Raw genomic sequence first — 12318 nt, 5'->3', positions numbered from 1 at the left:
ATCCAGAGGGAAACTCTACTAAGCAGCCTTGGGTCATCTGCAAGTCACATGGGCACATTGTCCCCGTCCAGCGGCAGCTGGATCCAGCACTCAGCTGGGCACCGCCTGCCTGGCCTGTTTTTTTTTTTTTTTAAAGATTTATTTATTTGAAAGAGTTACACAGAAAGAGGAGAGGCAGAGAGAGAAAGGTCTTCCATCCTCTGGTTCACTCCCCAATTGGCCGCAACAGCTGGAGTCACACTGATCTGAAGCCAGGAGCCAGGAACTTCTTCTGGGTCTCCCATGTGGGTGCATGGGGCCAAGGACTCGGGCCATCTTCCACTGCTTTCCCAGGCCATAGCAGAGAGCTGGATCGGAAGAGGAGCAGCCGGGACCAGAACCAGCGCCCATATGGGATGTTGGCACATCAGGCCAGGGCATTAACCCACTGCGCCACAGCACCGGCCCCATGGCTTGTTTTATCTTCTAGGCTGGACAGTGCTTGGGGGGGCAGTCCTGGGCAAGGCAGCTCTCGCTAGAGTCTCTTAGCTGGGAGGAAGGGGCTGTGGATGCTCCTAGCCAGCAGCTGTCCTGCTCCAGGCTGACACGGGGTCTTCAGCTGTAATCCCACCCGATGACCTCACACTTTCCCTTCTTGCCAGCTGTGTGCCCTTTAACCCCCGAGGCAAAAGCTCTTCTTTCTCACCTCCCTCCTTATGCAGAATGTTCTCACAGACTAACATAAACCTTTCTTTCTTCCAACTACACACGCATTCCCGGGACGTTTCCTGTTGTGTGTCCCCAGGAGCCGGCCCCCAGCATGGCCCCTAGAGAAGAGGAAGCTTGGGTTCCTGGCCAGGCTGCCTGACCCTGCCGGGCAGCACGTACTGGAATCTCATTCTTTCAACTGCCTGACTGGGGACTGCAAAAAGTCACTGATTCTAAAGTTGTTTTAGAAAGATGTTATCATAGACTTTCACTGATTCTGTGAGCAGATCTCTTGTTATCTCAGCCAGGCTCTCACCTGCAGGCAGTGGAGCTAGCTCTGGCTGACCTAGTGAGAGATGACCCTGGGGGCTGGACGTCCTCTGGCCTGTGCCACAGAACTGATGGAGAAAGAGCCCTGGGCCATGGCTGCTGTGTGAGTCACTGCGGCCATCACCAGAGACATGCTGCATGTACCTTCCAGATACTCCTACTGCACCCTTGCTGGGGTGAGGGGAGAGAAGGAGGGAGGGAAAGAGAGACATAGAGAGACACACACAGAGAGATGCCCATATGGAAAGAGACAGAGGAGACACATAGAGAAATAGAGACAGAAAAAGCAGACACGCATACACAGACAGACACACACACGTAAAGAGATGGTCAGACACACCGGGAAACAGAGGCAGAAAAAAACAGAGGGAGAGGGAGAGAGAGAGAGGGAGAAACAGAGAGACCCAGAGAGATATAGACAGAAATGGAAAGAGACAAAGAAAGAGAGCAGAAAGAAAAAGATGGAGAGATACAGAGAGGGTGATAGAGGCAGAGAAACAGAAAGAGACAGAGACAGGCTGGAAGAGATTGAGGGAGAGACAGAGAGACCCCCTTCCCACCTTAGCCCCATCTCCTCCCGCACTTTCCCACGAGTCTGGGGCCCGGCTCCAGAAGCCATGTCTGGGTGACAGAGCCTTGGGTGCATGGGAGCTGCAAGGGATTCTTGGAGCATAAGAAGGTTGGGTATCCAGCATCCTGTGGGTGTTTCTGCTTTCACCAAGCTCTGAAAATGGAGACTTACTCAAACACTCCAAGGGTGTGAGCGGTCAAGTGAACCAAAACAAAAGAACAGAGTTGATTGCATGTGAATCCGTCACTTCTCTCGTTCACAATTCAAGTACACTTTTTGTTAGGTGCCAGGAAATCTTATGGAGACTCTGGGTTCAGTGAGGAACAAGCCTAATGGTGGTTTCCCTTGAAATTCTACCTGGAAAGGCGGATGGATAGCCAGGTGGTTATGATGAAGTTTTGCAAGTGCTCTGAATGGCTGCAGGTGGGCCCCTTCCTAGAGCCTCCGGACAGTGCCGAAACCCTGGAGTTCAGGATTTCCATGGCTCCAGGCCCTGGACCTTCACCAGCCTCTCTGTGGTGGGGTCCTGCTGCCAAGTTCACAGGGACGGTCCTCAGACGGTGGTGGGAAGAAGTTGGACAGTGGTTGAAGAGCTGCCCTTAGGAATATTTGGGAGTAGAAGGGAGACCTGCACCACTGGGTGATCTCCCGCACAGCACCTGCATCCAGGAATACTTATGAATTTAAAAACTATAGCTGCCATAAGTAGCAGTTCTTCTGACGGATCAGGGCCAATTCAGTTGAAAAGTGTCTGGAAAGGATTCACCATTCTGGATGCCACATAGAATTGTGTGATTCTGGGAGAAGCTCTCGAACACCAGCATTAACTGGAGTTTGGAAGAGGCTGACTCCAACCCTGATGATGACTTGCAGGGTTTCAAGCCTACAGTGGAAGAATTCATTGCAGAGGTGCTGAAAATAGAAAAAAAAAAAAAAAAAAAACCTCTGTTGTAAGGGGAACCCGCTGATGTGACTGAGCAGTGACAATCAGTCTCCTGGTGAAAGTGAATGGGTGGAGATTTTTTTTAAAGATTTATTTATTTATTTGAAAGAGTTACAGAGAGAGGAGAGGCAGAGAGAGGTAGAGATAGAGAGAGGTTTTCCATCCGATGGTTCACTCCCCAGATGGTTGCAACGGCTGGAGCTGTGCCAATCTGAAGCCAGGAGCCAGGAGCTTCTTCTGGGTATCCCACGTGGGTGCAGGGGCCCAAGGACCTGGGCTGTCTTCCACTGCTTTCACAGGCCATAGCAGAGAGCTGGATTGGAAGAGGGGCAGTCAGGACTAGAACCGGCGCCCATATGGGATGCTGACGTTCCAGGCCAGGGCTTTAACCCACTGCGCCACAGCGCCGGCCCCAAGATTTGGTTTTTATGGATGACCAAAGAAGTTGCTTTCCTGAGATGGAATCTACACATGGGGAAGATGCTGTGAATCCCAAATAAACATAGCTAATAGGTTAGGGGAAGGGTTCCCATGCTTCGGTCCCTCACTGGGGGCACTCCCAGCCCTGGGGAGTGCAGTTAGCATAGAGGTCAGAGTCAGGTTTCCCACTTGGCCTTGGGGAATTTATTTCAGTTCTTCGCATTTGTCTTCTGTAAAATGCAGACAGCATGGCCTAGTCATGGAAGGCTTGTGTGGATTAAATAAGACAGCAAGGTCAGGCATCTGAGAACACCGATGGGCACAGCACGAGCTCCGTTTGTGTTTAGGGAAGTGAAAGGCATCTAAAACGGGGAAACAGGAGCCTGATTTCAGGACTGACCTTTTCATTGTTGAGGGTGAAGTCTTCAGGGTCTCGGCCTTCCTGTGACTCATTAGCCAATTTATTTCTCAGGGGGTGGCCCTCAGTCCAGGTGGGGAGCTTTGCCTGTCACCCCAGGACCCTTGAGGAAGAGTGAGTTGCTGTGGACGTCTGTGAAAGTGGGGTGCCCGGGGCGGGAGGCTCCCTGCAATGCCAGGTGCCCAGGGGACCTGTGCAGAAACAGTGCAGCGGCTGCAGTACCAAGCAGGGCCAGCGTGGGCAGAGAGCTGAACTAGTGTCCGGGCTTCCTCACTCACAGCTCACAAAGGTGTGGCTCTGCCCTCAGAAGCCCTGGGAGGGGCAGACAAAGGAGACTGCTGGATGCGGCTCTGGTGGCAGAAAGTGGACAGGGCCCTGCTGGCCCAGGGGGCAGGCGCCGAGCCTGCTGGGGAGGGTGACAACACCTACTGGAGGGAATGGTGCCTGAGATGAGGTGTGGGGGCAGGTGGAAGCTCCTCAAATACAGGGGGATGGCATGTCTGCGTAGCAGGGGCCGGGGCTGCAATTTGAGGAGCATTTGTGTGAATGTACGTGGTATGTGTGTATGTGTGAGCATGCACACACGTGTGCATCCATATTTAAATGTCCCATTGCACAGCTGTGGTTTTCTTCTGGGGCAGCAGGGGGGCTTTGGGAGATTTAGTTAGAGGACATAAACAAATCTGCTGCCATTCAAGACGTTGTCTGCAGGAAGTGCGGGAGGTGGTTGGAGAGAGTAAGAGCGTGAATACCCATAAGGGGATGATGGAGTAATTACGATCTTGACCAAGGCAGGGAAAGGGGTGAGAGTAGCTACAGTCAGCCAGACTCCATGGAGGATGGCAGGAGCAGACTTCCGGCTCTGATAGGCAGCAGGTGCCGCTCTGGACAGCAGGAGCAGACTTCCGGCTCTGACAGGCAGCAGGTGCTGCTATGGACAGCAGGAGCAGGCTTCTGGCTCTGACAGGCAGCAGGTGCCGCTCTGCACCAAGATGGTGCGAGGAGCAAGAGGAGCTGCCGAGGACACAACGATGACATTGAGTGCAACGAGTGTCCCACTTTGGCTTTCTGTCGAAGCAGCAGGGTCTGTACCAAGAATCCAAGTGAATGAGATGAAATGAGAGGTGAAAAGGATGTGAGTAAGAGAGGGGAGAAAGGTATGGGAAGCAGAGCAGCAGGTAGAGGGAACTGCTGGGGCTCAGTTCCAGAGGGAAGCTGGGAGCAGTGCGGATGCACCCTGGGGGCGGTGCAGATGTGCCAGCGTGATCCTGGCCATGGAGGGGGAGTTGGGATATTTACACCCTATACCCGTCAATCATCTGTCAAATACTGCTCTTAGCAGGATGCTAATTCTTAGACATTCTGGCCCCAGTATTCATACAGACAACTGGATTCTCTTGCTTTCTCTCCAAAAGGTTGATTTTGCACAAGGTGTGTGTGTGTGTGTGCATGACACGAGCAGGGCTCCATCCGTGTCTGCTGCCACAAGACCCCTGAGCTATGCACAGAGTTGTTGCTTGCATCACAGTGGACAGGTCTGGAATTCTACGTGGACCCAGTTCTAATCAGATCGTGTAAGTTGGTGGAAGTCATGGCAGAAAGGAAGAAAGTTTTGAAAAATCCCAGAGGACACCAACCTTTATGGGATGGAGAGAAGAGGAGCTCTCAGAGGGGAAGAAAGAAGAATCCAGGATCAGTGTGTGGTACAGTGGCTTAAGCCACTTTTATTTGAAAGGCAGAAGGACAGAGAGGCAGAGGCATGGGGGGGGGGGAGAGAGAGAGAGAGAGAGAGAGAGAGGGGTCTTCCATCCACTGGCTCACTCCTCAAATGGCCACAACAGCTGGAGCTGAGCCGATCCAAAGCCAGGAGCCAGGAGCTTCTTCCAGGTCTCCCATGCAGGTGCAGGCGCCCAAGGACTTGGGCCATCTTCCACTGCTATCCCAGGCCATAGCAGAGAGCTGTCTCGGAAGTAGAACAGCCAGGTCTTGAACCAGTGCCCGTATGGGATGCAGGCACTGCAGGTGGTGGCTTTACCTGCTATGCCACATTGCTGGCCCCTAAAATAAATCTTTGAAAAAAGAAAGAGAGAAGAATCTAGAGGAGTGAAAATCAAGGGAAGGGAGTGTGTGAAATCAAGGAGGGAGGCCATCACTGTCACAGGCAGAGCAGGTGTGTGCCAGGAACCTGCACTGGAGCTTGACCCAGGTCTGAGATCTGGCAAGGCCAAGACAGTAAGAGCAATGTCATGAACCGAAGTGAAGACGGTTGCTGGGAGGTGACTATGGAGAGTGAGGTGACCACGGAGAGTGAGGTGACCACGCAGAGTGCTGTGAGTGCATCACAGGGCAGGCCAAGCCAAGTGAGAGACAGCTACACAGCACACAGAGTGACGGAAGGGGCCAGCTCTGTGTTTAGGATGAGACTGTGAGTGACTGAGGAAAAGGGCCAATGGGCAGGGTGACCTTCACGACCCTGCACAGAGAGGGTGGGGTGCAGTGAGGCCCTTGAGATGGGGCAGGTGAACAGTCCTCCTTCGGCTGCCCATCTTTCCTTGTCTTGCTCATGGAGAGGCTGTTTCCTACATGTCAGAGGGGAGGCCTGGGCTCCCAGGTCTGCAGGACTAGAAGTGGGAGAGGGGTGAGGGGCAGGGCCGAGGCCCCAGTCAGGAGTGAGACATGGCTGTGGGTCCAGATGCACCTGGTGCTCAGTGGTCACAGTGGAATCAGTCCTGGCTGCACAGTCCCTGACATTCTAGTCTGCAGGCCCAGAGGCCTAAATCTTTGTTATCTGTCCCCCTGCCTTTGCCCTGGGCAGAACCGATTTTCCCTTTTGCCCTGGCTCTGATTAGCTTCCTTATTTCTGGCCTCTAAGGACTTAACTTTCTGTTTCTGTCACTCTTGGCCCTGGGTTAGCACCTGATTCAGATATTATTCCTCCAATCTTCTGTGTTTCAGATAGAGTTGGGGCGGGGGCTGCCACAGCACAGCACCAGGTCGGGGCTCCCCCACCCCCACCCCTGCCCTCTGGTGCTCCCAGAGCTCGGGTCTGTGAGCTCTGCTCAGGGCCCAGTCACCTCCTCTGAGAAGTCGCCTGCACCTCTGCCCCTTGCTAGGTTCCTATCATGACAGCTGTTGTGTCCTGTCCCGTCCTCCTCTCCCCCACAGTCTTCCTAGCAGTCTGAGGGAGGGTCTGAGTAGAGTCCTCTTTGTCTGTCCCCAGGGAAGGACCCAGAATAGTCAGTATTCTGCCAGAGAAGAGCGAGCGGAGAGAGGGGCTATGGACCACACGTGTCTCTCAAATCCATGTCTGGAAGTTGTGATCCCCAGGTGACTGTATTTGGAAACAAGACCTCTGGGAGGTGATTAAGGCTAAGTGAGTTGGGGCTGCTGTTGTGGCTTAGTGGGTTAAGCTGCCTGCAGCACTGGCACCACATGTGGGCACTGGTTCGAGTCCTGGCTGCTCCACATCTGATCCAGCTCTCTGCTACGGCCAGGGAAAGCAGCAGAAGATGGCTCTAGTCCTTGGGTCCTGCACCCATGTGAGAGACCACGAAGAAGCTCCCAGCTCCTGGTTTCGGCCTGGCCCAGCCCTGGGGAGCGAACCAGTGGATGGAAGATCTCTCTCTCTCTCTCTCTGTCTCTCCCTCTCTTTCTTTGAAATTCTACCTTTCAAATAAACAAGATAAATCTTAAAGAAAAAAAAAGGTTAAATGAGATGAGGGTGGGCTGTGACTATAGGACTGGTATCTTTACAACTAGCTGAAAACACACCAGGAAGTGCGTTCTTCCCCGGAGACACATCTCCTGGCCCCTGGCCCTTCCAGCCCCCAGGACCATGGGCACTCCATTCATTTCTGTTGCCTAACACCCAGCCTGGCATTTGCAGGGCAGCTGGTGCAGGCTAACACGGTGTCACCTGCATGTGTGATTAACCCTTTTCCCTCCAGCACAGTGCAACGTCCTACCCTGTTGTCCCCACCTGCTCTTCCTGTGCCCCTGTCTGAAGTCCCTTCCCCATTCTGTCCTGTGTTTGAAAGCAGACGACAGACCTCCAGTTAATACCACCTCAGGCCACATTGGGAAGGCGGCTTCTGCATTCCTTTCTGCTTTTTGGAGAAGAGTAATTACTGAAAAATGTTATGGTAGTCAGGCACACAGTCATCCATTTTCAGGCAGGAAGCTCTGAGCTTTCAGTTAGGGATTTTGTGTTTGTTTTGACTGTACCAGTCACCACGGCCAACATGTTTCCTTGTTCCCTCACCTGCAGTCGACCTTGAGTTTGGTCTGCCAAGGTCGAATTCTTGGTCGCTGGTCTCTGGCACGTGTTTCCCAGGCCACACAGCTTGCAGCCTCACGGAGCAGGCACTGTTTGTGCCAGGTGTTTATCACACCTGCAGAGCACAGGGCCTGGGCATTCAGAGCTGAGGGAATGCTGGGGTAGAGCTGTGTGGGCAGCACTTACCTTGGGGCTCCACCTGTGAAAGATCAAACACGATCTTTTCATCGTGGGATCCAGCTGGTTTCAGTTCAACTCAGGCTCTCTCTTCAGAGTCAGCTGGAGCCATGGAGGTTGAACTGGCTCCATCATGCCAGAATAAAGGAAAATACGGAGCAGAGCCCGGCCACCTCCAGTGCCACATAGTGCGTCTTGTCCTCAGAACCAGCACAGGCCATGCAGGATGGACTTGGGGCAGCCCCTGGTCACACAGACTGGGTCCAGCTCTGAGCCTGCATGCAGAGGCATGGTGCTCAGCTGTCCTGAGAGGCCGGAATGGTAACCTCTCACAGCACCAGGGGGTTGTTGGGGTCAATACGTCTGCACTGATGGCTGCGGGGCGTTGAATAAATGCTTGTCCTTACAGTGCCAACTCCCATGCCCTTTTGCTCTGTGAGGCCATTGTCAGCATCCCCTTTGTCTAGATGGCACACCTAGGCTGGCAGGGAGCGATGAGCAGTTAATGAGGAGGTGCAGTACTGCGTTCAGTCATCTGCATAGCATGGTGGGGGCCAACCTCACTTCCACAGCCAGGAAACCCAACCACGTGGAGCGTGATCACAGACCCCCGGTAACACTGCCACACAGTGTGACGGGCCTCACAGAAAGCAAGCCACTGGGATTCTGGTTCCCTCAGATGCTGGAATCGCTGACAATTTGGTGTCTCTTAGTTCACGACACGTCAAGGTACTGATCCACGTATGTCTCCATGTGTAGACACTCTAAAATGGAAACATGCCCTAAAGCTACTCGCTTCTTTCCCAGTTAGCAATTGCATTCCATTCAATATTGTTAGATCAACTTCAGTTTGATAATACATTCACAATATCAGTATTCCACCTACATGGAAGGTGTAGGTAGATTCCATCTACAGCAGAATATCTGTTTAAGATATTCAGGATATTAAAGATAACTGTTTAAAAATTGTGATAAGGTGCCCATAACATATAATTTGCCATTGTAATCATTTTGAGAGGTGCCAAGTACTTTGACACAGTTGTGCAACCATTACCACCACCCATCCACAGAACTTGTTTTCTTCTTGCAAAACTACATGAAAGATGTAGACAGATTCCATCATAGTAGAATACTTTAAGAAACACTTATTTTTAAATATTGTGATAAGATGCAAGAAACCTAATTGCTGCTAAGTGCATTTGCATTATTATTGTACAACCCTCACCACCACCCATCCACAGAACCTTTTCTCATCTTGCAGAACTGGAACCCTGGACTCATTAAACAGTAACTGCCCTTCACTCTTCTGCCCTTCTGTTTCCTGTCTATGAATTTGACTACCCAAGTCCCAGGTACTCATAGAATCCTATAGTGTTTGTCTTTTTCTGACTGGTTTTATTTCACTTAGCAGAATTGTCAAGGCTCATTTGTGTTGCAGCATGTCAGTCTTCTTCCTTAGCAAAGCTGAATAATATTCCAGTGCAGGTGTAGACCACACCTTGTTTATTCATTGATTTGTTGATAGAGACTCGGTGTTTATGTGGTTTGGCTATCGTGAACAATGTTGGTGTAAACATGGATGTACACATATCTGTTCATATTACCAATGTCAGTCCTTTTGGGTTTATAACCATGAGTGGAATTGTTACATCATTTGGTATTCTATATTTAATTTTTGGAGGAGCTACCATGCTATTTTACATCATGGCATCATTTTACATTCCTACTAGCTGTATACGAATATTTGAGTTCCTCCACATCCTCACCAGCACTTGTTTTGGTTTTGTTTAGCTGTAATTAGTTTATTAATTAATTTGAGCGTCAGAGCAACATAGAGGGAGAGATACAGAAAGCTTCCATCTGCTGATTCACTGCTGCAGATGACCATAACAGCCAGATCTGGGCCAGGTGGAAGCTGGGAGCCAGGAACTCCCTCTTGGCCTGCCACATGGGATGCAAGGGCTCAAGTACCTGAGCTATCTTTCATTGCCTTCCCAGGAGCATTAAGGGGAAGCTGAATAAGAAGTGGAGAAGCCAACATGAGTGTATTTCAAGAAGACTGTGGGGGCTGGCGCTGTGGTGTAGTGAGTAAAGCCGTCACCTGCAGTGCCGGCATTCAATATGGGCGCCGGTTCAAGTCATGGCTGCTCCACTTCCTATGCAGCTCCCTGCTGTGCCCGAAGATGGCCCAAGCCCTTGGGCCCTTGCACCCATGTGAGAGACCTGAAAGAAGCCCCTGTCTCCTGGCTTCAGATCGGTGCAGCTCCAGCTGTTGCGGCCAATTGGGGAGTGAACCAGTGGAAGGAAGACCTTTCTCTCTCTCTCTCTCTCTCTCTCTCTCTCTATGCCTCTCCTCCTCTCTTTGTAACTCTGACTTTCAAATAAATAAACAAATCTTTAAAAAAAAAAAAGAAGACTGTGCATCTTCTCACCTTCTATGTGTACTTTTTTACACCTAAGTGCATGAGCATATATAAAGTTCTTGAAGTTCTTGGTGACTCATGGAAAATAAGGAAGTCTATATGGAGGAAAATAAAAGTAGAGAAGCCAGGACTCAAATGGGCACTCCCATATGTGTGGCCAGCATATGGACTTAACCTGCTGCACCAAACACCAGCCCCCATTTTGTTTTGCTTTTTATAATAGCTACCCTAATGGTGTGAAGCTATATATCACTGTGGTTTGATTTGTATTTCCATAACAGTGATGTTAAACATCTTTTCAAGTGCTATTACATAATGCTTTGATTCCATTGATTCGAAGCACAGCCCCCTATCAAAATCTTAATGGGTTAATTATATGATCAGTGAGTATTTTGAAAATAGATCACTGTAAAGGTTAAGAGTGGGAATCCGAGAAGGAGGGGGAGGAGGGGTCAGAGGGTGCCACTATGTTCCTAAATCTGTGTATATTAAATATATGAAACTTGTATAACTTAAATAAAATAAAAATATAAAAAAGAAAAAGAAATCCCAATATTTTTTAACAGAACTAGAAAATCTATCCTAAATTTATATCTGATCTCAAGTGACCCTGAATAGCCAAAGTAAACTTGAAAAAGAACAAACTCAGAGGACTCATCCCTCCTGATTCTGAAGTCACGGAGGGATGATAATCAGCACAGTGCGGTACCGACATAAAGACGGATGTATAGAGCACCAGAACCAAATAGAGGGCCCAGCAGTGCATTCACACATATATGCCTACAATTCAACAACAGAAAAAAACAAACAACGTGATTTAAAATGGGCAAAATATATATTTGTTCAAGGGAAAATATCAATTATAAGTATATATATATATATTTTTAAATGTCCCCAATAGGCTGATTGCTAGCCAGGTAGCAAAGGGTGGGAAATTTCTTTTATGGTCATGTCCACAGCAAGTGAGAAATTGCGTTCTAAAGGCCTTGGTAATGACCATAGGCAGAACATTTGTAAAACATATCCTTACTAATGAGCAGTAGACTGCTTTCATTTTTTCAGCCATGGTAACAGTGGCAATACAATAATCACAGCTCTATAACTGTATTTTTGTTGCATTTACTCACCTAACAAGTATGTTAGGAATCTGACAAACGTGCTACAGGACATTCGGCTGTAAAGCTATTTGGATATGGCGGTGATAACATCACGAAGGAAAAGCACAGAGCACGCTGACAATGAGTAGCTTAGCTTGGACAGTCACGGAGGCTTTTCCCAAGGAGATATTTACTACACAGCACAAATTCTTAGGCTGTGTTGCTAACTGAAAGGTTAAAGGGACTTCACATTTAAAGTTTTACAAAATACTCCAGTTTGTCCTTCCAAAAGGTTGTGCTAATTTACAATCACAGGTACCATTTTTCTCTGTGTTATCAATGCTGAACTATGCTTTTCATTTATGTAAAAATGACACACTTTCTGGGGGCACCTACGATATGGTGGGCACTGTTGCAGAGGTGGTTTTACCTGGGGGAATTAGAAGGGTAGTTTCTGGCCTCCAGGACCTTACTTTGGGACGGAAGAGATAGACTGCCAATAAACACATTATTTCAAAATGTTCAGTTATCTTTTAACTGGATTTCTGGTTGAGGACCTGGGATGGAATTAGGGCCTCTGGGTGAAGCACCTGGTCTAAAGCATTGGCTTACAGCCAGCGTGATTCTGCCACTCAGGAATTCTGATGGTTTCTGGAGACAGTTCTTGCTGCTCGAGCTTGGAAGGAGAGGCTCTTGGTGTCTCATGGGTGGAGGTTCAGGGTGCTGCTAAACACCACTCAGGCCCGATTCCCACAGATAAGAATTACCCAGCTCAAAATGTCAATTGTGTTGAGGTTGAGAAACTCTTGGGTCAAGGAGACAGCAAGGTTCTTGGAGCCAGAGCGTCTGAAGCTCAAATCTTAGATTATCCACTAAAACGCCATCTCGGTCATCACCAAGTTTCCTGCAGTGTGGTCTGAGAGCTCACTGTTCTGGGATTCTCACTGGAGAGAGTGAATATGAACATGAGACACAG

At 49.6% G+C, this 12318-nt stretch overlaps 1 non-coding gene across 1 annotated transcript; it reads right to left on the bottom strand.

The window, feature by feature from the left end:
• Window positions 1-11131: 11131 nt before the first annotated feature.
• Window positions 11132-11244, bottom strand: LOC127487377 (small nucleolar RNA SNORA32). Its single transcript, XR_007914203.1, has one exon. It is a non-coding gene; the product is annotated as a small nucleolar RNA SNORA32 (small nucleolar RNA).
• Window positions 11245-12318: the final 1074 nt, after the last annotated feature.

This window comes from Oryctolagus cuniculus, chromosome 8 (genome assembly GCF_964237555.1).
Source record: "Oryctolagus cuniculus chromosome 8, mOryCun1.1, whole genome shotgun sequence".
Lineage (NCBI taxonomy): Eukaryota > Metazoa > Chordata > Mammalia > Lagomorpha > Leporidae > Oryctolagus > Oryctolagus cuniculus.
Note: the sequence above shows the minus strand (reverse complement) of the source record. Positions and strands in the feature narration are given on the sequence as shown.